This window comes from Plectrocnemia conspersa, unplaced genomic scaffold (genome assembly GCF_051122295.1).
Source record: "Plectrocnemia conspersa isolate PC_06_02 unplaced genomic scaffold, ASM5112229v1 ptg000005l, whole genome shotgun sequence".
Classification (NCBI taxonomy): Eukaryota; Metazoa; Arthropoda; class Insecta; order Trichoptera; family Polycentropodidae; genus Plectrocnemia; species Plectrocnemia conspersa.
In genome coordinates, this window is record NW_028277169.1 from 8176895 (window position 1) to 8203152 (window position 26258).

Below are 26258 nucleotides of genomic sequence, written 5' to 3' on the forward strand. Positions count from 1 at the left end.
GGGGCAAAACTGTTTGACTAGAACGCTAGGTAAACATAAAATCAATCCAATCAAAAGAAATCGAAACATCCGCGGTTCTGTATATTATTGCAAGATTAAAACAGTACGGTATGTGTATATAAATTAGATAACATAGTTATCAAAGAACTCTTAAGAAATAGTATCGATTTAATTACAAACATTTTTACCGGGTGTTTGTTATTTAGATACTTTCTTACCATTTGGAAAATCGCCATGATTTACAGATTAGGAAACCAAGGGAAAAATCTACAATTTGGATAAATTATCTCAGTTTTAGTTTAGTGCTGTCATTAAGTAATATATTTGAAAAAAACATATTATTGCGCATAAATTAATCTCTGAGGAATAAAATCATGAACGAATAAATACATTTTTTACTAACCTCAAATTTAGTGTAAACTGACAATGTTAGCAATGGTTACAAACCAGTTTATTATAATTTAATAATATGTATGTTTAAATGCTTTTGTGAATTTTTGTATAAACGATTTATAAAAAATAGCCCTTTATAATATAATATAATTTACACTCACCAAATTTTTCGGCGTCCATTTTTTGCGTACAACTGTCATGAACACATTCATTTTCATAACTACACTTATACACTACACTATATTTTTTATTATTTACACTTTTTTATCTATTTTATTATTTTTTTATGTGATACGTATAAAAACATTTTTCACGATTGCACAATATTTTCACAATAACTCACATGTATCTTTCCTTATTCACTGTGCAGCACAAACACAACACTTTATTCGCATATATTTCTCTTCACTTTCTATTTTAATTGGCTAATGATTTTTCAGCTTATCTGAAAGTCTTTCTGATGGATCAATATCACGGGCACGTCAAGATGTGGTAGAAACCGGTAAAATGTCTTCAGAATCGATAGATTCCACTGAATTCTGCATCCATCCTTTAGCCTTACCCAAAAGAAAATCTTCGAATTTAATTTAACCGTTACGATTCAAATTTTGATAGACACTGAACGAAATGCGCATTAAAATAAATAAACAACAACATTTTTTGTTTATTCCTTTGTTTTTCGAAATATTGTGTAACATGTCAGATATTGATTGGTGCGATCAACACCTTTTATATATTTATTATAGTCTATTATACATTGAGACTTATATATTGTAAGTCCGGACGTTCTGATTTTTTGGCTGTTATAAAAGGTATGTATCATTCTGAAATCTCTTTTCTTATTTGTAATCCAAATTTTTCTGGCATGTTTCATCTATAAGGGCATTAATTTTATATTTTTTCTCGGTAATACCGGTATTGAAAATTTCGGTTTTATCGCAATCCGCAATATAGCGTCTGCCGTACTATGGTAGTTAGGTCTCACAAATATTTAAAAAATAAAGTGGCACCCATTTCCTTACTTCGCTACTGTTTTTGGCGTACTATAAACTTACAGATGAACGGAGACAATTTTATCCACTACATATACAAATTTCGTACCATATTCACTGAGCCGTTTTAACAGCGTAATATTTTGGACAGCGTGACGTGAACAATTAATTCGTTTATGAATGTTCGTCTGATTCAGTCATTGCAAATCCAATTAAATTATATACGCTCTTTGATCTTCACTAAAATCGCACATTTTCAGCATTTATGAAATGTTTATTATTTTAAGTTAATTAAAATAATATACAAATAAAATAACAAAAGACTTTTCGTTTTAAGATTAAGCAAAATTTGTTAGCATTATACCTGCTTAAAATATTAAGTTTTTTAAAATTAATTTTAAAATTTAAAATTATTGAAAAATGAAAATAAAATCAGTCATGTGTTGCAGAAAAAGTAGTGAGCGCCAAATATTGGGCCACAAAAAGCCATATACGTCGCACAAAAATACGATTGTGTGTTGTTTTTATTTTTACCTGCGCTGCAATAACGGTTATTATTGGGAACTGTAGCGTATCGGTATACTTCAGCGAATTTATGCAGAGGTCTATAATAATTTTACACTTATGATATATTATTTAAAACATATAATTAAAAACGCTTTAAAAATTTAATTTTTATTTTTTGTATAGTGATACAAATTATATACATATAATTAATATAAATTTACATACATAAAAAATATACATATTTTAAAAACAAATAAAAAGTGATGTGAAGTATAAATTATCCGTGCACTTCCTCCCCAGCATTATCCCAAATAATCAAAAGTATAATGTAGTCGCATTGTAAACTTTAAAGGATGCCACACTATTATAGGTATAGCTGTACATACGAACACATGTATTTGTTTATGTGGGGTGTATAGGAATTTCGCTGGTTTACGTCATTAATTCCGACAAGTGCGCTCTTCGCGTGAATTCTTGCAGTTGTTGGCTCGAATAAAAAAGAGTGCAACGACCCTTGAATCCGCTGACGTCTAGAGAAACCCTCGTTAGTCCACACCACGTGCTGGTTCGTGAAAATGTGATGTTGGAGTCCATAAGACACATAATTAATATATTTATTAAAAAATTCAGGACTGCTTATTTTTACTTATGGTGTTGAATGTAACGGGAAGTTTAAGGGTTGAAAATAATATTCAAATATAAGCATTGTTTTTACCATAGACATGTATAGCAATGTTTTATCAACAAAAAAAAGACTTTTTCATGCAGAAGGGTGGTACTATTGCGCCTGGAAGCGAGGGTCCCTTTGTCGGGCTTGGGGGAGTGAAGGATGCGCAGTGGGGCAATAATTGGATAATTGGCGGGCCTTGTTTTCCCGTTTTCACAAATTTCACAGATTCCACCCTCTAACAAAGTCTGTGTAAAATTCCAAGTTTTCCTCTCTAAAATGCATCGACGGCGTGCCTTCGCAATGGAGTCGTTTCCGAGCGGCCAACGACGTCGGAGCCTTGTTATTTCGCAAATGAAGCTTAACTGGGGACTCGACTTTATTTATTGCGTCATTAAACTAAAATAGAGTCAAGCTACACGGTGTCATGAAAATTCGTCGATATTTAACATCATGGACATACTGGGATATGCTATTTGCTAATCTATATTTTGTATCGTATTTAAATTCCAATCAATATTTAGTTACAAATAAAATTTCAGTCGTCAAAGTCTTGCCATCATCACGGCCCTTAGACCAATATGTGCTCAATTTTTTTTTATAAATTATTATTGCTGTTCATACGTTAATTTTAAGTTGCATTATTTTTCAAACGCCGTAAAATCAAAAATGAAACAAATTTCAAATGAAAGTGCCAATATAACCAATTATTGTTTTCCCGATAAATGAGAGAACAAAATAACACATTAATCGCTACAGTTGTTTATGTACTTCTTTTTTTGTGCATGTATACAACGATCACCAAATGACTGTTAGGGTGATGCTCTTGGGCAATCCTTCTATTGTCACTTACGGTATGCATACTAACCTTACATATTGACAAGTGAAATTTAGTTTGTAACGCTTTTAAGGCGCTAGATACAAGATTTTTCTTTTGGTCAATTTTAATAAGAGCATGGTACCTACCGGCGGTCAAAGAATCTGAATTTTAAAATTTATAATTAGGCATGTTTTAACGTTAAAAATACCGTCCGGGCCACAAAGATAAGGGTAAATTTTTTTTAATCAATTTTAATATTTTAATCCTTATATAAATATATATAAAAATACGCATAGTATTTTTACATACATTTTAAAAATGATATAAAAAATATTTGTCAAAGCAAAAATGTTTATATACGCCGAGTTTTTCAATTTAAAAAATAAAATTAACCATATTCTAAATACTTATTAAATTAAACTCATTATGGTAAATCATATATATATTTAAACCATAATATACATAGTAATATTATTTATAAATGTACTACACAATTTAACATATTGCTCTGACATAATTAAGATAAGCGGTTCCTAAATTAGAGCAATCGTCTTTTCTAATATTTACGTTTAATTGCGTCGTTTCAACACTTGCAATAATCTGTTAAGTTAAAACAAAGGCAATTTTTGAAAGCGAGGAGCAGCAGCCGTAACAATGAGCGTTAAAATATAAATAATCATAAATTTTCCGGGCAAGACTAATGTTAATCGAGATTTTATTAAAGCGCGGACCCCAATTCTTAAGGACAATGGGCAATAATGTACAAGACTTTACCCGAAGCTGAAATTTTCTTGGCGTATCTTCTCTGCGCAAATTTATATTAGTCTCGAAATTTATTATGGTAATTCTGCAAATCATACAAAATATAAATACCATATAAGATTTATGAAATTGAATTAATACAGCTTGAATGTACCCAAGCGTTCATACTATCCGTCACCGGCGCGTAATGTTCGATTTCGAACGTTACGTATAGTATGAACAACGCTATACGTATTGTATAATATTTGTATATCACTGCGGATAATATAAATCGAACTCTACGTATATCCTTTGAATGTCGAGCATTTTCGCTTTGTAACTTATTCGTGTATTAAATTATAAAATCTTCGACTTTACTGCCCCGCTCGGGGGCTGGATACTTTTAGAGTAACTTTTATTACTTCGAAATTTCAATTCGGAAAGTTTTATCCGCATAACTAACAATATACCATAATACAATACAAAAGGTGTTAAAAAAATTGAACAACAATTTTTGACATAGTTTGTCATTGTTTCGTAAAAATATGAAACACATTTTTTTTACTGAAAGTTCTACAGCAAAATTTTAGATCAATTTTGATATTTTTTCATATTGCTACAAATAAGTATAGATACATAGTTTTTAGCATATAAACATGAAAATTATATCAAAATCATAAAAAAGTCAGTTTTAGCTTCATAAAAAAAAGCCATTCACTTCGATATATAATCTACAATTAAAATAAAAAATACCTTATATGTAAAACTAATGATAATACTAAAATTAGTATTTATGTTTACATTTACATCAAACTTATCTTTGTAGAAGATTGTTGTAAAATTAAGTAAAGCCGTTGACAAAAAGGCAAAAACTTGAAGCAGAGCAACATAAGTTCTTATAAAATAGCACAAGATTTATTGATAATGTGCTATCAAGATGTTTATTTTTATATATTTATAAAGCAAGGTCATTAAATTGTAGATTATTATTATTGTGCAATATTTTTTTAAGTCCAGTATATATTCACTGGAATTTTAGTTAAATCATATCCAAATACATTTTCATCAGTGGATACATAATTCTATTAGGAAAAATATAATTTAACCGATAGGCGTTAGTGAAATATTATGCTGCTTTATACTGTCATTGAAATCTAAATTGAGAGCTTAAAAACGGCAATTTACTGTTAAAATTATTCAAATCTAATTTTCTTTATCAATTAATATTTTAAAAACATTTTTTCGTTTAAAAAATTGAGTCAGTTGGGTAAAAAATTTGGATTTTGACGCGAAGGGGGAAGCATCTGCCTTTTTTGTAGTTGGTTTATAATTGTTTTTATTTGTTTTTAGGTGGTTGGCGTAGCCCTATATGGTGAGAATTACAAATTGAAGATATCAGATAAAAGTTTCTTCATGAAGTGCCGACGGAATCAAATTCCAAATTAAAGTATGTATAGTACAGGTTTTATGTATAGGTTTATTTCTTGCTACTATTACCCCGATTTGCATGTGTAATTGCATTTATTTATAACATTTTAATTTTTTATTGAAACATTTGTAATGTTTCAATAAAAAATTGGATTTGGCAACATTGCACTTATCATTTCGCATTCAACCTGTTTGTCGATAAAATATTTTATTGTGTGTAAATTAATTTAATGGTCACTAAAAATAATTTAAGATAATCTGCAGTATTTGGCATGATAAAGGCTAACGGTATTTTTGTTTATTACGCTTTTAGCCGGTAATATAAAAAAAAAGTCTGCAATAAAAATTGTCTGATGCTGTACGAAAATTAGATCGTGTTTACGGTATAAAGAGGATCATGGATATTAACCAATTCCCTTAAAGATATTTTCAAGGTTGTAGAATTCTTTTTTTTTTGAGCATTATTTCGTGGCGGAAAACGGTTCTCGTTAGGGGAACTTTCTTTTGTTCGGTTCTATAACTTGTGGCACGAACCGTCATAATGAGACCAAACTAAACTCACAACGATCAATGTTCATTTGAACGGCCATTCGCTAAGATTCCTTTGATGATATATCCTGATTGCTTTCTTTGTAAATGAGTAATTTTAGCACATTAATGATCAGAGGCAATATATAATAAATTATTTATTAGTAAATCTAATTTAAATAAGATGTCAATTTTAAAGATTTAATTTTATTAATTAATAAAAAGAACAAGCATTATTTTTATTTGCTCTATTTAATTTAAATATTATTAGTTAATCACGACAAATTTTATTGTTCCTGTTTATTATCCTAAAATAATTTTAATTCGAATGTATCATTTTTTAGGAATGTAGGATACAAAATACATTCATAATTTAGAGCTTCATTAATATTTAATATTATCGATATATTAGTCTCAGGCACGCCTTATCAAAATAAATCAGTATCTACACACGTACTGATAAAAAAAGATAAGATTTGTATGAAAAATGTATGTCGTGCTAGTAAAGCGTTAATAATACTGTTGAAAAATAATAATAAAATATAATGCATTGAGGGAGAGTAAGAAATCATGCTGCAAACATTCATTTCTTTAATGTTTTATTTATTTTTTATTTTTAATAATTTTAATTATATATTTTTTTTTTAATTTTTAATTTTTTTTTATAGTAGATATTTTGAAATTATATCGGATTATACTATACATTTACAGAAGATTTTTTTAGAACAAGTTTCAAAATGATATGATTAAGCCACGGTGGATAACGTGTCTTAAAATTTGCTAATATTAATGACTTATCTTTTTAATAACCGCCATTCTAAGACAATATGAAAAATTAGACTAGCGAACGAACTTAACCAAGATATTTAAAAAATATATACAAATTTAAAAAAAAATATCATGTTGCCATGATAAACTCAAATTTTCTCAACGATCTTCGGTTAATCTTGATTATTAAATTTTTATTGATTTAAAAAATCAATAAAATCAGCCATTTGCTACATATTCTGTTGAAATATGTACCGGCTCAATTGCTTTGATACTGTTAATGTATACCACTTAATTTTTTACACGGAAAAGTATAAAACTAAATTTTGAAGTATTCATATTTCGAATTTATAATTTTGTAGTATTTAAGTATTTACATAATTTTGAAGTATTTGCACGATTTATGATTTTGAAGTATTTCCATGTTAAGAGTAAATTAATATTATTTATTATTATTTCTAATATTAGCTGCTACTAGTTTTTTATTTGCAACATTAGGTTCTTGAAATGTTACAGTTACATATTTTAAAAACTATATTATTTAATATATCCATTTATTACAAGAATAAAAATAATTTTACAAAACAATAAACAGAAAATTAAGATTATGTATAATTAACCCCCCCCCACCATTTTTTTTTAAATATAAAAATATTAAAATTTTTGTATTTATTTTTCTTGCAGGAATAAATATATTATGCATATAATTTGCTAATTTTTGTTGCTATATAATATGTAAGTTAAAATGCCTACCTACTTATTTGAAGATAATAAACTGTTCACTAAAAATTCTTAAACTTGTTGCTTTTAAAATGCGTAAGCAATTATGGCAAATGATTTATTATGAATTATTTATTTATACGAATATAATTTTACCAAACCTAGAAGAAATAAAAATACCGAATTGAATTATGGATATGCTATTTTAAATACGTAGCACTATTGCAATTGACACGAGAGTCGTTCTAAATTCTATGAACAAAAATAATAATAAAATTTGTGTGCTATTATTCTTAAGTTTTTTTATCTGTAAAATTAGGTTTTATGATCTTCATTTGCTTGAACTATTCTGATTTAATTGTAGGTTAATAACTAGTGATAAAATCATTAACTGACAAAGCAGGCTGTTCATTAAAAAGTTCATATTCAATAATTTATTATATAAACGAATTTATATTAAATGACTGAAAAAAATGTAGTTAAAATGGCAACTTTTCTGATTTTGGAATTTTTTAAACCGAATATTGGAGACAAACTCACGGTTATGTTCTCTCAAGTTTTAGTTCAAAATATGATTTTAAAAAGTTTAATTTATACATACAGTACAGATTTAATTTAGTGATATATCAAAAATATGTTGGGACTATGAATATATTTATTACATTAAAATGCCTCTGAACTATTATATATAAAATTTTATTATCTAAAATGTAAAATATGAACTTCATAAATGATCACCTGTATTTAATAACAGTTATATTTGTATTTTATACATATTTTTAATACATCTCAATCAGTCGTTATTCCATGGATTGTTGATAACTGATAAGCCATTGTTTTGTTGGGGGTGGCAAGCAATTCTTTGATATAATAGCATTCTGGTGACCATTTATTGTGTTCTTCTATTGGGTCGTCCTCTTTTTCCCACATGTGTATGACTATTGAACAAAAATAACACTTTGTTTTATCGTTGGTGCCCATATAAAAAAAACCCGCGTTAACTAAATCGAATACTCTCGGATATTTGTAGCGTTTCGGCCAACGTTTAAAAGACTCGTGACGAGATTTATAAGAAGAGTATTCTCTAGACTCTGGTGCGTAGATCAATGAATATTCATCGTTTTTCAAAAAATCGCAATTTGGGTTTAATATCCAATGCTTGGCAGTAGGATCGGAAGTCAACTTCCAGTTGGTTGCGTCCAAATTGCACGAGTAGCACTTGACACTTTCATCTTTGTAGTAGAATCCTGCCAGAGCCAAAGATTGGTATTTAGGGAAATTGCCGATTTTGTTGTTGAGTTCAAACGATTTATTACGATCTTCTCTGATGCGGTAGTCTGGATTGTAAAAAATATTATTTAACGCATTTAAAATTGCATATGCCATTTTTTGTTATCTGTCGAAGAAAAACAACGTAGTTTTAATATAGTGAAAATGAAGAAGTAATACAATTTATTTTTAAGCATGATGAGCGAATATAATAATTTCTTAGCTGTATAATTATTATTACTTATACGATATTGGTAATAATGAGTTGAGCTCCCGACAAACTTACCATTTAGTACATATATCAAATTTTGTATCACTTTGAATTTGAAAGCAGCAAATTTTTTGAGTCAATCTGTCATTCTCACGACTCTGGCCGGCCTGCGATATGTTCAATCCTAAAAATAAAAATAACCAAATTAAGCAAAATAAAGTGCTACGAAGCATTGTGAATGCTCCATGGTATGTTCGCGATAGATAGTGACCAAGTTGTCGAAGACTCCGCCAGTGCTATAAAACGTTTTGCTGCTAAACATGAAGCGAAGCGTCAACAGCACGTCAATATCGAGGCAGCAAACTCCTCAATGTGGACAACTTGAAAAGACGGCTGAAGAGGACTAAGCCCTTCAAACTAGTCTAGTTATCATTAATGAAACTCATTTACTATTAGTGATTGTGTAGTGTAGAACAAAAAACTTTTACATTGTGTTGAAAACCTAAATTATTAAGCACAGAGTAAAATTAAATTTTTGTCATAAACAAGACTAGTTTATATAAAAAAAATCTAAAAGTAGACCACGAAGGGCGGTCTTAGTTCTCGGTCGCGTCCACTGTTCTTGCTTTTAAAAGCTAAGACTGGAGCACTTGGTAACTCTTTTCTGGCAATGACCGTCCAACTTCTCAATACTATGCATCAAGATCTTGATATTTTCTCGTTGGTTCAGATATTATGGGACAATGCATACATATTAAAGTGATTTGTGTTTGTCCTTTTTTCATATATGTAATTATATGTGTAAATGTATGTATGTATATGTGTATCAGTGGCGTGCGGTGACTTTTGAAACAGGGCATAAGATCAATTCTTTCGATCCATATTAATGCAAGAGCTGATAGTATATTCTTACTTTAACTATTTCTAGTGAATGTATTTATTCTTTACATTGTAGAAATTTATCTTTCTACAAAAGCACTTCAATTAAATATTTCCGTTAAAATATCATATTAATAATGCAATTTATAGATTTTAAATGAATTTCTGGTGACGAATATATATAAATAAGTTCACTTTTAAACTTTATAAAATTAAAAAAAATGATATAAAAAGCGGTTCTGGAACATTCTCTTCGTATTCCTTAAATTTAGAACACGATCGTCGGGATGTGTTTGAGAGATTTCGCATGCCCGGCTATTGCTCTGGGAAGCCGGCTGCTCCCACTGCGAGACATGAAGGCCGAAAGGCCAGAAAAATAGACAGATTCAAAACGTCAACTGTGTGAACGGCTGAAGTTCTAGTGCGCATGCGCAACCAATTCAATTCCCGATTCATAGCGCACGCGTATCGACTGCGTATGACAGCTGGCCAGCCAGTCCGCCAGCGATGCAGTCGGCTTTAGCCGCTTCCTCGGTATGTTTGTATGTAGTCGATTTTTTGAGCGATTACGTTTCATACGTAAATTAAAAAAAAAAAATAAATGATAAAAATATTTAATTTTAAAATCTACCGCATGTATGGACCGCACGTAACTCATGTGTATGTTTGTATATATATTTTAAATGGTTATATCTTCAATGCTCTCAGCCATTGTGACCCATTGGGTTAACCTGCCAGGTCATGGTAGTCTTAATTTTATATAAAAAAAATTACTAAGGAAACCGCTAATGAAGATGTAAAAGCTGTCCGTGAATTTATATCCACATTCTTTAAAATCATTGAATATGATGTTCTTCATGCTAAGTCTAGTTAATGTATTTGGGAAAAATATACTTGCAAGTACGTTTTTGGCAAGGGAAAAATCTTCTGAACTGGTTATTTTGGATTAAAGCCAATATTAAAAATGAATGTGATATACTTGCTTAAGAAATTGTCAATAAAAATTGTTGAGTAAAATTCTCATTTTTTTAATAATGTATTCTTTCACATATCATTGTTAATTATATAATAATACAAAAAAAAATATGTTTAAAATTTTTTTTTGTAAAACAATTTCTGATAAAGCTATAATTAAAACGTCATTTAGCATATAAAACTTTTTATTAAACCATATAAAAATAAATTATTACTAGCAAAAATATTTTAAATATATTTTTATTTTATTTTTTATGAAGTTCAAAATTAAAACAGTTTTTTTTATTAATTCCTCACTTACTCTTGTAATATGCTTAATACTGATCATTGTTTATTTTTGCTTTTAAACGAAATCAACAAAAGTGAAATTCATCATATTACGAGACTAAAATTTTGATTTAAAAAGGTTATTTAAAACATTATTATACTATTTTTTTTATTTTAAATAAAATCGCTAGTAAAATATTCCATGATTTTTTTAATTATATCATTGCCTATTGATTTGCAAATATTGGAAAACAAAAGTTTATTTTTCTAATTTCGTGATGTTTGGATTATGTAATGTAAAATAATATAAAAAAATAGTATTATATAATACTGCAAAAAAAAAAAAAGTGATACACGTACATATAATTTATCCAGCTGCCAATTAGCTTTCATCTATATTGTCCCCTTAATCCGAAATAACTTTTTTATGGCATAATGTGTTCATGGTTTCCTATTGGAATACCAATTGCAACTAGACCGTATGTATTTAAAAGAAAACTTAAATATAAGATATATTACCGATATGTTATCACTATATCTGATATTTTATATTGCTGTTTTATTTATTTAATAAAATTAAGTTAAATTTGTTAAGTTTTTAAAAATATGATTTTCGATTATTTTAATTACATTAATAAATTAGACGCGCTTAGAAAAATCTTAGGTAAAATGGGTTAGTATAAAATACATTTATTGTGCTGAACATATTTTTTATTAGTATAGTAAGTCCCATAATTAAAATTATTAGATTTTATCATACAATAAAAGAGATTATGGTACAGCTCTAGAAACTGGGGAATATATATTTTATAAAAGTTTCTATTGTATATGATAGATATGTTCGTATCCGATTTTCCGTCCTAGTAGAGAAAAGGCGCCTAATAAAGAGCGGCTTCTCTTTCGTTTGCGTTACACGCCTCATTTATGATCGAAACCAATCTCGTCGGCATTATTCAAAGGTTTGTTAAATATCCAATTTGATTATTCCTACCCGTTTTGATGAATGCCGTTCGGATAGGCGCCAATCCCTTTGGTAATTGATCGATTGAAAGGGTATAAGAAACGAAAGGAGGCCGTGTCGAATCGAATGAGACCTCCCAGGGATCACCTTACCCTCGCCTACTTTCAGGCTAAATCGAAAGACAGTTGTGTAGAAAATCCTTCGCTGATTGAGAACCACACTATGTACATACGAGTGTTGTATTCTGAATCTACTTATCGACAACATTTCTTAATTTATTTTTTGAAGCTAGTTGCTGTTTTTGTAAAAAATCGTAATCTTATCAAAGTGTAAATAAAACACGTAACAAGCGATTATATCGTGAGCATAAAAATGTTGTATCTTTCTACAATATATATATAAATATGTATTTTAATAAATATTGAATATGTAAAAAAATATTACATATTTTTTATAAAATTGATTATAAAAATTACTTAAAATAAAACTTTTGCTTTATGATTGGCATTAAAAAAGTTGTAATAACTAATTTAAAAATAAAGCACAAAAAATAATACTTAATAGCACTGATAGATTTTAATTAATTTGCAAAGCATTGGCACTAAAAAATGACATTAAAGAAACTTGTTTGGCAAATATTATGTATATTATAAATTTATCTTTTAAGTAAAAAATATCATTATTATTAAAATTAAATGTTACTTACATATTCACTTCTTCATTGCTGACACTAAATAAATTTGCAATGAGTATGAAGGAGCCAGATGGATTCAGCTATTGTTGAGTCGGCAAGTGCGGGCATCTTAGCTCTAACGGCATCAGAAAAGGACGTGATCGTGATTCTCGAACGTTTCCAAACCCAGAATAATTTTGATTTTCGACAGCACCCTTCAATATTTTGTAGAAATACTAAGCAACATACAACCTTCTGCGAGAATTCAGCAAGTCGAATTTTTACGTTCCTAAGCACGAGGCGCTGGGATACAAGTACGGATTATAATAAAATATTTTCTTATAAATATATATTAAAAACATATATATATTATATATTTTTACTTTTTCCAACAAAGGAAATATTTGGTTATATAGGGCTTGAAATTAAAGATCCCTATTTTAGAATGCTGGGAACTAAAGTGTTATAGAACAGTGTTTCGCAAACGATGGTCCGTAGACCGCATTGGGTTAATTAACTATGTAGAAAAAATGGTTAAAATATATTTATGTTTTAAATTCACTGTAAATTCATGTTATTAATTATAATATTTAAATTGTTAATTTTATTGAAATATTTAGTAAAATTTAAATATGTATACATCCCCATATTTTTTATATAAAATTTGATGGAAAAGCTTGAATTTTGAAAAGGGTGTTTTATTATGTTGCAGGTTATTATTAAAGGTCTGCGAAACTAAAAATACATCCATTTATATTGTAAATCGCACAGCTAAACAATGATTTTAATATATAATTTTAACGGTTGAATTTAAAAATAGATTACAAAAAAATCAGAAGGAAGCAAAAATATTGTTTAAAACCCAAAAATTTGCAGGTCCGGTATTCGCACACTCGCTAGCTTCGGTACTTCACGACAGTGAGGTACCGACAGCTAGATATAATGTAATAGTATTAAATATTTAAAAACTAATTATGTAAATATGTGACAATTAAGTGTAAAGCTAGTTCCCACGGGGTCATTACAACATTTAAAGTTGTGACAAAAATAACATAACATAATAAAAAAAATGTTTATTAATTGAAAATAGAAAATTAAAAAACTCCTATGCAATTAAGATCACAAGAAAGCTTTTTGACTTCTATGCATAACACAATGCTGTAACAATTACAATTAATTAATTTTTAATTTTAACAAAAATAATTAATTCATTTTTACATACTTTTAGATAAGGGACGTCCTTTAAAATTTTTCAAATCACAGAATTAAGGTCATTTGTGATTAAATTGATTTAGAAAAAAATATGTAACGTTTTAAATACATCATTTTATCGAATTTATTATATATACAATAGTTTATATCGTTAGGAAAGAATTTGATGTACATAAAAATTAGATCCGTATAGGAGTTAGTTTTGTGTGGATTTGCATATAAATTAAATACTTAAAAATAAATTGACCCAGATCGAATTATTAAATTGTTTAAATTAAAATATTTGCGTCTTGAAAGAACAAATACATAAAACGTAATACGAAAAATGCGACGTATAGCGGTTTTTGATATAAGCGTTAAACAATAAAGAGTGAGTTCAACCAACGAATTCTGCGAATTTACGTCATAGTAGATACCGCCGAAATACATTCTAATCACTAATCTTTTTAAAGGCGTAATATATTTTTTTTGTTGAGAAAAAGCTTCTCAATTTTTCAAACAAAATACGCATGAAGAACCATTTATTTTTTACACTGGTCAATTGGGTATATTTAAAAAAAAACGACTACGTGTGTAACTAAAGTACTAAGAAAGAAAAAAATGACTACCTGTGTAGCTCAATTGATTTAAATTTAATTCGAGACAGTAAAAAATAATATGTCACCAATAATTTATCAGTGATGTGCATGCGGTAGATACGACACAAGCCATGGTTTATAAGACGATTCTAAAACTCAAATATATTTTCATTTATTAATTGTTTTAATTTACGTAATTATGAAACATAATTTCTCAGAAAACCGGCTACAAACAACCATACCGAGGGAGCGGCTAAAGCCGACTGCCGCGCAAGCCAGTAGGCTGGCCATATATATATATATATATATATATATATATATATATATATATATATATATATATATATATATATATATATATATATATATATATATATATATATATATATATATATATATATATATATATATATATATATTAATAATAATAATTCTCGATAAATTCAGTATAAATATATGATGGTTAATACGAAATGGTTTGTTAAAATTTAATTGAAAGTCTGCTTTGAACTTGTCGAGATTATCTGTTTTATTAGTTTTGTTCAAGACGCTCGGCTTTGTGGATGCGGCGCAGTTTATCTCTGTAAAACTGGAATGGAATATGTGGGATTAGCGCAGTTTCGCAAAGCGGATGTCTGGAGTGTTTGATAGCAAACAATCTTGGCGGATGACCGATCCTACATTGTTATAACAGAGATACAATTACGAATACAAATGTCTTAATTGTGTATTTGTTTCATCATTTGAAAAATAAACGTGTGACAAAATGCGTCGTCGAGAACAAACAACTACATGTAAATGAAAAAAATGTACAAAGGTATTTTGCAATAACTCTTCATATATACACGAACGAATTAAAAATACAACAATAATAATAAGGTAATTTGATTAAATATTATATACATATGTTTGTATATTAATTAACGATACACATATACATGTGTGTCGTTAGTGAAGACCGCAAACGTTAATCGACTAGTCGTGAATTTTACGTCGACAAGTTTTGCCAAAGATGTCACGAGTTTGACGTCGGAGACTTTAGTCGAAATCTGCCATGTCGATCTTTGCTTATCAAACAAAACTTTCGGCAGAATCATCGAACGCCCCTTCCTTCCTCCCCTATCTAATGGCGCTACGAGACTTTGGGACAAACGCAAAAAGTTTCAGCGCAACTGCCGCGAGCGATTAATCGAACAACCCCCTGGGGTTAAATTCAGATTTGCACCGTGTGATGGTGCACACGCCGATTGTGCTTACACTCACAAGCCGAACTTTACGATTTGCTGACGGCTAATAATGCAAATGCCAACTTTCTATAAACGAACTTATTGTTGCTGTAATGGTATACTAAATAGTTCGTAAGTAAACAGTTCATTATCTCTCGCATGTAGGAATGCATTCGATTTGTTAGAAAAATAATAATAACAGGTTATGGTCCGTTTGGACCATAATAACATTATCAAGTCATGGTTACTTACTTCAGTGTAAGGAAGCTCCATGCTTATGGTATTTATTATAATAAGTCAGTATATAAAATAGTGGCGACAATAATACACGTCCGTGTTCAACAAAAGTAAAATAAAAAAAAAATACATTTATAAATTCTGATAACAAATAAACAATGCTTAATCTTTTATCATTACCCATTCCTAGATCGATCAAAAATTATCAATGATTAACTAATAATAAATTAGGGATCAATATTTTAAATTTTTTTAATACATTTTGTAATTATTTAATTCTTAAACACTTTTGAAATCCTTTATCATTACCCATTCTTAACTCGATTAAAACTATAAATGATTAACTAATTTAACTAATAATAAATTAGGGATCAATATTTTTAATTGTTTTAATACAATTTTAATAATTTGTGATTATTTAATCATTAAACATTAGCACTGTATTAAAAAAATAAAATATTATTAATCCCTAATTTATTATCTGTATAATTTGTTAATCATTGATTTTTTTGATCGAGCTAAGAATGGGTAATGATAAAAGATTAAGCATTGTTTACTTGTTATCAGAATTTATAAATGTATTTTTTTTTATTTTACTTTTGTTGAACACAGACGTATACTATTGTCGCCACTATTTTATATACTGACTTATTATAGTAAATACCATAAGCATGGGGTTTCCTAACATTAATGTAAGTATCCATAATTTGATAATATTATTGTGTAACAATTATGCTGATTTTAACTCTAATTTACCATAGCGTTAATCTACACAGCTGTAAATCTAATGTTATGAATACATCTACATAGATGATAAATTAATTTAATAAATAATTAGATGGCTATCTTGTCGTAAAATTTTATTGCGTGTTTTTGAATTTAAGGAAGAAATTCATTCTTTTCTTATAGATTAACGGACCTTAAAGTTGGCATATGTATATGGTCGACATATTTAACAAGGTAAATAATTTGAATTTGTAGCTTCAAGGTCCATTATCTCATTATTTTAGTGTAGCAGAAAAAATTGAGGCATTTAAAAAAATATGTTCTGGAAGAGAAAAATGGAAGAAGGAGTGTTTTCTATGTTTTATTTATTCGCAACCACGATTAATTTAAGCAATGATAATTTTAATCTTATTCAGATAAATATAAAGCATTTAAACCTGCTTTTTATTAATTTTAATAAATACTTTTCTTCTGAATTTTATAATCTTCTATTTATAAATCAGCTAATTGTACACGCATAATTAGCTATTTTTATATTTGCGGATGCCGAAACAAATGTGTCATAAAGCTTTAATTGTGAACAAATACTTTTGGACTGTTATGTCCCTTTTTGATGCATCACTCTCACTGCCCACTTAATCATTAAATGGGTTTTGTGAGATAAAACAGCCGGAGAATTTTGCATCTAAAAAATTGTGTGAATCTGTACGAATGTATTGCTCACGTCAAGTTGCTTGGTATTTTTACCTCCAACTTAACCGTGGTTTTATTTTGAATTCTTATTTTTTAAAATTAATTAACTGTATATATATTCTATATATGTAATTTGTATCACTATATATTTTTTAAAATTTATGAAATGTTTTAAATTACATTTTTTAAATAACATATCACACGTGTAAGATTGTTATCGACCTCTGTATAAACTCGCCGAAGTATCCCGATACGCTACAGTTTCACGAAAATAACCGTTATTGCGGCACAGGTAGAAACAAAAACAACACACAATTGTATTTTTGTACGACGTATATGATTTTCTTCTTGTGACTCGACTATAGTAAAAATTGGAAGCCCGACGTTCACTGGTCTAGTGCTCGCAATTTACCGTCAAATTTCATATTCATACAGTAAATGATTTTCCCCATTACCAGTTTACCAGTAATTTACAAGTAAATTAAAAAAAATGTTCCACTGAATTTATTTAAAAAAAATACGATAGTGGTCGTTATTATTTTTTTAAAATTTAATTTCATTTGATTTTTTAATATTAAATCGTATTGAATAATAGTTTAGTAAAAATTAAACGTATTTTAAACAATACAATATGTCTTTAAATATTAATTAAAATTTATTTTCATCTGATTTTTGATTAATGTTTTTAATGAATCGATATCAAATAAGAATTGATTTGTCAAAATATCATAAAAAAGTATTATCTAAAGATAAATTTGGTTAACAAATTATTTGAATTTTGTGTAAGAATACTTTCACATTTTTTCCCATACAAATACTTTTTAGTTATTGTATTCCAGCGTGATTTGTTTTAGCAGCGATGGAATATGATTCGCTGGCTTCTCGCAGAAAGTTATACGTAGCTAAGCAATTCTTTAAATTACTAAATGCTGTAAACAATAAAACCAAAAGAATTCAGCTTTGAATTCGGAGCGACTTTAAGAATCACGATCGCGTTCTCATCTGATGCCCGTAAGGCCGGTTTCACACGTGCCGGATGGATTCGTCCGGCACGTCTGAAATAGTCAATACTAGCCCATACAACACCACCCCCACTACACGGCGCTGGCCCGGTGCCGGGCCAGCGCCAATCCATCCGGCGCGTGTGAAACCGGCTTTAGAAGCAGCACATCCGCACTAGCCGACTGTCACCATCCGGCTTCGTTAGCATTGCACGTTGATTTATGTCAGCAAAGAGGAGCTGGTCCGGTTGGTATCATTTAATTTTAATATAATATGTTTTTTTATTATCACAATGCATTATTTTTTAATCTCATTTATTATATATATTCTCTGTGTATTGTAATAATAATATGTATTGTTTTTTTTATATTGTGACGGATAATTTATCTTTGCTTTGTTTTTAAATTTTCGTATCAATTTAATGCGCAAACAATTGTCGAATATATTAGCACTGATAAAAAATATTTAATTAATACAAATTCTTGCACTTAATAATTTCTGAAATATGGAAATCTGTTTCAAAACTAGATGTAAAATTATGTCAAATATATAAAAAATGTAAATTAAAAAATATTTTTTGAATCTTTGCGCTTCTCATGAACGATAAAAGCTTTTGCGTACCGCCGTTTTTTGTTGTTGTCGTCGTCGAGAAATATTTTAATGAGATTATATTAACAGAAAAAATTAAAATATTATTTTTGACCGGGCTTTTAAATGCGGTTAATCTTGATGTTTATAAAATAAGGAATATTTTAACCAGTCTTGGATATGCATCCTTATAAGATTAATGATCTCATCTCGAGAATTTCACACACATACATCCTGCTGGCTAATATTAAATGTTACACAATCTTTTGCAAATGGCGTGATGGCGCGTTTCAGCGTTGTAGTCGTGCCAAACTTCCGTTTCCGGTTTTCCGGTTTATTTCGCCCAGGAAGCCGTTTTGAAGTCGAAAGCAAATCCCTGCGAGTCTCGTTACATCTCGATAACGCTCTGCTACCCTCATTCGGTCCATGGCGAGTAATTAAGACGGACTCTCTGAGGTTTAATTGTGTCCGTTCGATGGCAATGCTCACACGCTCCTTTGTTCTTCACGAAACCCAAAATGTATTCCAGGATTTTCTTTACATTTGGAAAAGTACTTCTCAAACTTTCCCACAATGTAATTTATTAAAATTGTTGTACGTATCTTTGTAATAAATTACTAGTCACAATTGTAGCTGTTTGATCCAGTACAAGTTTCCTTCTATCCGCATATAGCTTAGACAGATATTTTCAATATTTCCATCAACTTCTTAAAATATTCTTTAAAAACACGAGAAAAATAATAATAATAAAAAAATTAAATGGACGGAATGTAACTCAAATCTCGGTCAGAATCTAATTAAAGCCTAGTCATAATTGTATTATTCAGGAGCAAAATAAATATTAAATGATCAGAACTAAAATAAAAAATTGTCATAATTATATTATTGGAGGTAAGAATTGATGGTAAATGTTTATAATAAAAATACAGGACAATCGTTTTGTTATTATTTGTATTAAAAATATTATAACATTTATAATTATATATATATAATATATATATATATATATATATATATATATATATATATATATATATATATATATATATATATATATATATATATATATATATATATATATATATATATATATATATATATATATATATATATATATATATATATATATATATATATATATATATATATATATATATATATATATATATATATATATATATATATATATATATATATATATATATATATATATGGATAAATTTAAATTTAAAAATATCTCGCTCGCACCAAAACTGTTGGATAGGTTGTGTGCATGTGAGCGGTATCAAGCGAGCGATGGTCAGAACATTGAAACAGCCATAGGCGAGTCGGCAAGTGCGGGCGTCCTAGCCCCAATATAAAGTTATTAAAAGAGGACGCGATCGTGATTCTCGAAGATGTTCTGGATCCCAAAACTGGAATTCCTCGAGAATAGCTAGATTGTCGACAGCGCCCTTCAGTTATTTGAAGAAATGCTGAGCGATATACAACTTTCTGCTTCAACAGAACTCGGAAAATCGTATCCCAACGCTCCTAAAAGAAAAGAGTTCGGATATAAAACGGATAATAACCATATATCTTTTTATAAAGGTATCTTTAAAACTTTTTTGAATCTTCTTTTTTTTATTATTTTTATATTTTTTATTTTATTAGGAAGATTTATTACAGTCTTCGTGTACGCTTCTACAAATATAACGCGCAATATCATGCATCTTGTTAATGATTCTTTGATAAATATAATTTATAGCGATAAAATGCGAATACAATTAAATTTGAAGAAAACAACAAGATTATGATAACATATCTACATGATTAATAAATATCATTGTTCTCGTTTTAAAAACACATTAATAAAAAAAATGTTTTTGCGTAAACAAGATGAGTATTTCATAAAGCAATATTTCATGCTAGAACTGTGATCAAGTATGTTCGTTCATAATATAATGGTATATTTACACGTCTTTTACATTTTGAGTGTTTTGCCATATTTTTGAATTGTATTTTTTCAATTTCCCAATTTATTATTATACTATATTTATTCTTCAACGTTTTAGGGTTTTTCTGTTTGATCAATTAACATTGGCCTTAATTCAAAATTATCAGTTAAAATTTACAATTTGAGAATCACACTATACGAACGGTCTTTCAAATGCGAAATTTCCGCCCCCAAGCATGTGCCGCCCGGGGTGGTCCGTCCCTCAACCCCCCAAATTACACCACTGGTGATATAGCTCCATCTGAAATAAAATTCCTGCAATAAAATAAGGTAACTGGCACTGCTGACAGTTCCTGAGCAGTACAGCAAAGCGATTTCCTTGACTGTAGACGTGTAGATGATACATTTCATACAATTTATTCCATGTTTGCGTCAGTTGATGATCATGATTTTTTAGAACGTTGTTTCTGAATATTCTAAACAGTTTCATTTGCTTCAAACTTATATCTAAGTCGGTTGATGTAAGTCTACTAAGCGGAAAAGTGAAATTCTCACTGAAATCAACTTTGCATTTCTACCGCGTTTTCACACTTCCAGTAGCACTTTATTTATACATTTATTTGGATTTGACCATTATTTCTCAATTATTAAGTATACAACAAAAATAAAATTCAGCTTTTTACCTGATAATAAAGTGCGGTAACATTTTTTGCAATACCCGGTAAAAACACTTCTGCGAATTAACAATAAAACGTATCCCAAGGCACTGAAAAACAGGAACGGAGAGTCTCTGTCTTCTTTCAAGTATAAAACCGAAGGACAATTAATTTTTTTCCATGTCTGTCAGGTGTGTTTAATGGTCTTTATCGTTCTAGTCATCTGGTGTCGTCAAATCTACAGTCAAGAAGTTCAGTTGTCATTTTTGTTGGGGTGGAATTTTAGCCTGTTTCTGTATATCGTGTATTTGTTCGTTATTTTGTCATTTTTGTATTATATGTATAACGTCAATAGGAACATACCAAGGAGCGTCAACTAGCATTTGCAGAACCTTATTTTGAAATCCCTGAAAGATGGCAATAGTGAAAACAATGGCACAACCCAGAGTGCCATTGTTTTCACTATTTTTCTCATAATTTTTTGCCTTCAAAATCATTGCTAATATTTTTATAATTCTGAATCGAAATTGGTAAAGTAGAATATTTTTTTCCAATTATCGGGTGCTCTTCTGATCCACATTTAATACATTTTTTTTGTGTTTACATTTATTAGTTTTGTGTTTATATCCACTATGTATTATATTTTCTCTGTATTTTGTATAATTATCACTATATCCTTTCCTTTTTAACCACATATTTTTTTTGCATATTGTTGTTTAAATATTTTTAACCTAATTTAATATCTTAATCATTGAAAAATCAATTTAAATTTTATTATTTTATTCATAGTTATTAGTTTTTGAAATTTCTATTATATATTTGTATATTACGTTATATGGATTATTTATAATATTTTTTTTTCTTTGATAAGACATTTCCACTAGATATTAAATCGTTGATTTTTATTTTTAATTCAATACAATACTATTCTATCTTTATATTTTATACTATATATTATGACTATTTATATATTATAATTATTTATTAATATTATTAAGCTCACTGCCAAAGGGGTTGGTTACCACAATTTTAGCTAGTTACACGACAGACGCAAAACACACTGCAAGCGCACACGGAGAATCTACATTAAAGCAGAATCATTGGTCCCCCCACCAATGTTTTATATTATTTGTAATTATAAAACTAAATTTATTAAAAAACTAAATTTATTAAAAAACTATTTTCAGAATTATGACAGCACACTGTTTGAAGTCGTTGAATACCGAAAAAGATCATTCGTGGACAATTTTAAAACAGACATTTTCACAAATTATCAGGAATTGTCGGAGGCTGGATTTAATTATAAGGACAGAGAAGTCGAATGTGACGAGTGTCATTTGAGAGCAACCGATTGGGACATCAAAGACAGCCCTTACAAAAAACATTGGATTTTAAACCCTCACTGTCCAAAATTGAGACAAAATGATTATCTGTCAAACGGACCTAACACTCCGGAATATGCATTGTTCAATGCACGTTTCACTTCATTTAGAAGATTGCCAGGACTTTCCATGCAAAATCGATCAAAGTTTGCCGAATCTGGATTATTTCTAAAACCCAAAAATGATACTATATGCTTTTGGTGCGGAATTGTTATTGGCATACGTGACCAAACTATCATTGAAGAGCATGGGAATAACGCACACAAATGTATGTTTATCAAAGAGCTAACTAAGGCAAAGAAATATAATTGTAATTTATTTGTTCAGCCATATTACGTGAAATATGGCATTGTAGGATGTTATTGAGAAGGAAACGTTACTAAATAGCTTAAAACTATTTTTTTGTTCTGTACTTGTAAAAACTAAGTTTATAATAAAACTTAAATTAAAATTAAATCTAACTTTATATTAAAATTTATTTAAAATTTATATAAAATTTATTTAAAAACCAACTTTATGATAAAATGTATTTAAAATTTATTGCTTTTTACTTGTAAAAACTAACTTTATAATTAACGTTATTAAATAGTTTAAGACAAATTTGTTGTTCTTTACTTGTAAAAAGTAGCTTTATAATAAGTCACCAAAAAATACAAAAAAATCGTGATTTCATTTATCAAAGTAAATTGTTTTATAAATATAAATAAATATAAATATATAAATTTAAAAATATAGATATATAATATTTTATAAATATAAATATATGAATTTATGAATATATGTATATATATATTATATAAATAAATTTAATGTAATTTAATTTTTTAATCATTTTACTAGAATTAGTAAATCTATTTTTATTTAAAAAAAATTTCATTACTCTATTTTGTAATTTTTGCAACATTGTTTTAGATAATACAATACACAATAGTTCAATTAAGGCAATATAATACTATTGCGGATTGTCTTTTTGTATGTAAACTTAACATATTTATTATCCTGGATAATAGGTATATTTAAAAACCTATAACTTTGCATTATTCCTATATATTTATTTTTAAAATCATCTTTTACTATTTCTCTAATATATCTAGCTACAACTACTTGTATATTAGAATTTAATATATCATAAAACGCTCAGCTTTATTCTTATTTAGTTTAAGAACACTAAATGAAACGTTAATCAAGAAAATAACAACTTCCTTACCAATAAAAATATGGATATTTAGAGCTTTAAGAGCAAACTAGAAGGCGAAAACCATTTTTCTATTTAACTTAATTTGTTATATAATTTATTGAATATCTGATACAATATAATTATAAGTGTCGTTTGCGAACCGATGTATTTTTCATTTTTATTTATTATTCAATATATGATTAATATATAATATAAATAACACTAATAATAATTTTGATATTTGTAATACTCTGCAGTTTTTGGAGTATACATGATTTAGGTTAACTTCTTGCTTTACATTATTTTAATATGTATCAAACCATATTAAAAGTATATTATTTAAACCCATAATCTGTCTATTGTTTTAAATTCCTTATTAAAATTTAAAAAAACTGCGCATTTTTTTGTGCAATGTCTATTTTAATATGATAATTATTTTTCTAACATATATGTAGAATAAATTAGCTGTCGGTCTCTCACTGTCGTGAGGTACCGAAGCTAGCGAGTGTGCAAATATCGGACCCCCAATTTTTTTAGTTTTAAATATTTTTTCCTTCCTTCTGATTTTTTGAATCTGATGGTTAAAATTATTTTTTAGCGGTATACATTATAAATAAAATGAGATTGCACGTGCGCGTCCGGTTGATCTTAGTTATCGCGTTACTGCGTGAATTTGCGCACTACATAGACGAATACTATTGGTAAAAATAGTTTACATAAAAGTACTCTTAAATTCATTTGAAAAAAGGTTTACGACTCAACTAACTATTTATAAAAGAAATTATTTTATTTTATTTAATTCTTCAATATTCAATGATTAAATATTTGTATCATTTAAGATTATGATTAAAAATTAGCAAGATAATAATAAAACTCAATATTGTATTACGTTTTAAAATAGGTTTGCAACTTTACTAAATATTAATTTAATAAAAATAAAAATATCATAAGGTTTGCAAAATAAAAAATAATAATATTAAAATAGCTTAGTTAAATAATAATAAATAGCATCAGAAATATGACTGATTATAAAAAAAAAATACTTTACTGACGGAACAACACAATCAATGACTTAAAGTTGGTTCAATGTGAGCGATTATAAAGCATTGATTGTGTTTTAGCGAATTTCAAGGGTAGGTGCTCGTTTTTTAAATATTTTTTTGTTTAAAAAACTATATCAATTTAAAAAAATAGTTTGCTATATTACTATGTGATATAAATAAATTACATGTAAATTTACACATTGAAACGCATTTTTATCATAAATTAAAATTTTAGTAATAAGAATTTTTAAGTTGCATTAAACAGTTGCATTATATTTTTTTTAAATGTTTTATGTAAATATAGATAAGTCGATTTTTAATTATAATAACTAATTAGAAAGAAACAATAAACAAAAACCCAATTTGCTGCCAATACCAAAAGTGGACAGTGAGCATAATTAGCGCTTAAAATATATTAATAATTTTGAGCCCATTATCTATTTTTTATTAAAAAAATTTGATGTAATAATATTTTTTTTTTTTAAATTTCCCACTATATTTAAAATCTAAAGTAAACTAAAAATATTTAAAATCTTCATTTAAATAAAAATTGTGGTTAAAATGCGGTGGAAAATATTATCTACATTTTGTGAAATTAGTTGCTTCTGTTTTAATTTGGTTGATTTCGATTTTCCATCTCTCAAAAATTTCAGTTTTTTTTTTTAGTATTTTTTCGCAATTGCTTTAATACTGTTAGCTAAAATAGTTGTATCATAAATGTTAATAAATAAACGCCTTCGAATTTTCATTTTGGGATATCGTTCGTATACAAGATAAAGAGAAACGGCCCGAGCAAACTTTTCTGAGGAACTCCAAGTGGAATTTTACGCGAGATCGAGTATTCATTATCTAGTAAAACAACACAGCTTTTAATTTTCAGGAATAAGCTTATTAAGCTTAGCAGATAGTATATTGTTTTGTTTTTGAATGCTTTATGAGTCAAACCGTCATGCCATACTGTGTCGAAAGCTTTTTCTGTATCTAACATTAAAAGTCCCGTACT

The 26258-nt window shown here is 28.1% G+C and overlaps 1 long non-coding RNA gene across 3 annotated transcripts; it reads right to left on the bottom strand.

The window, feature by feature from the left end:
* Positions 1 to 8761: 8761 nt before the first annotated feature.
* On the bottom strand, positions 8762 to 16152 carry LOC148234791 (uncharacterized). 3 transcript variants are annotated; one of them, XR_015809541.1, is made up of 3 exons: positions 16068 to 16152; positions 9120 to 9228; positions 8762 to 8901 (listed from the first exon to the last, which is right to left on the bottom strand). It is a non-coding gene; the product is annotated as an uncharacterized LOC148234791 (long non-coding RNA). The 3 variants fall into 3 exon arrangements; XR_015809540.1 differs by lacking the exon at positions 16068 to 16152 and adding an exon at positions 12157 to 12494; XR_015809539.1 differs by lacking the exon at positions 16068 to 16152 and adding an exon at positions 11526 to 12149.
* Positions 16153 to 26258: the final 10106 nt, after the last annotated feature.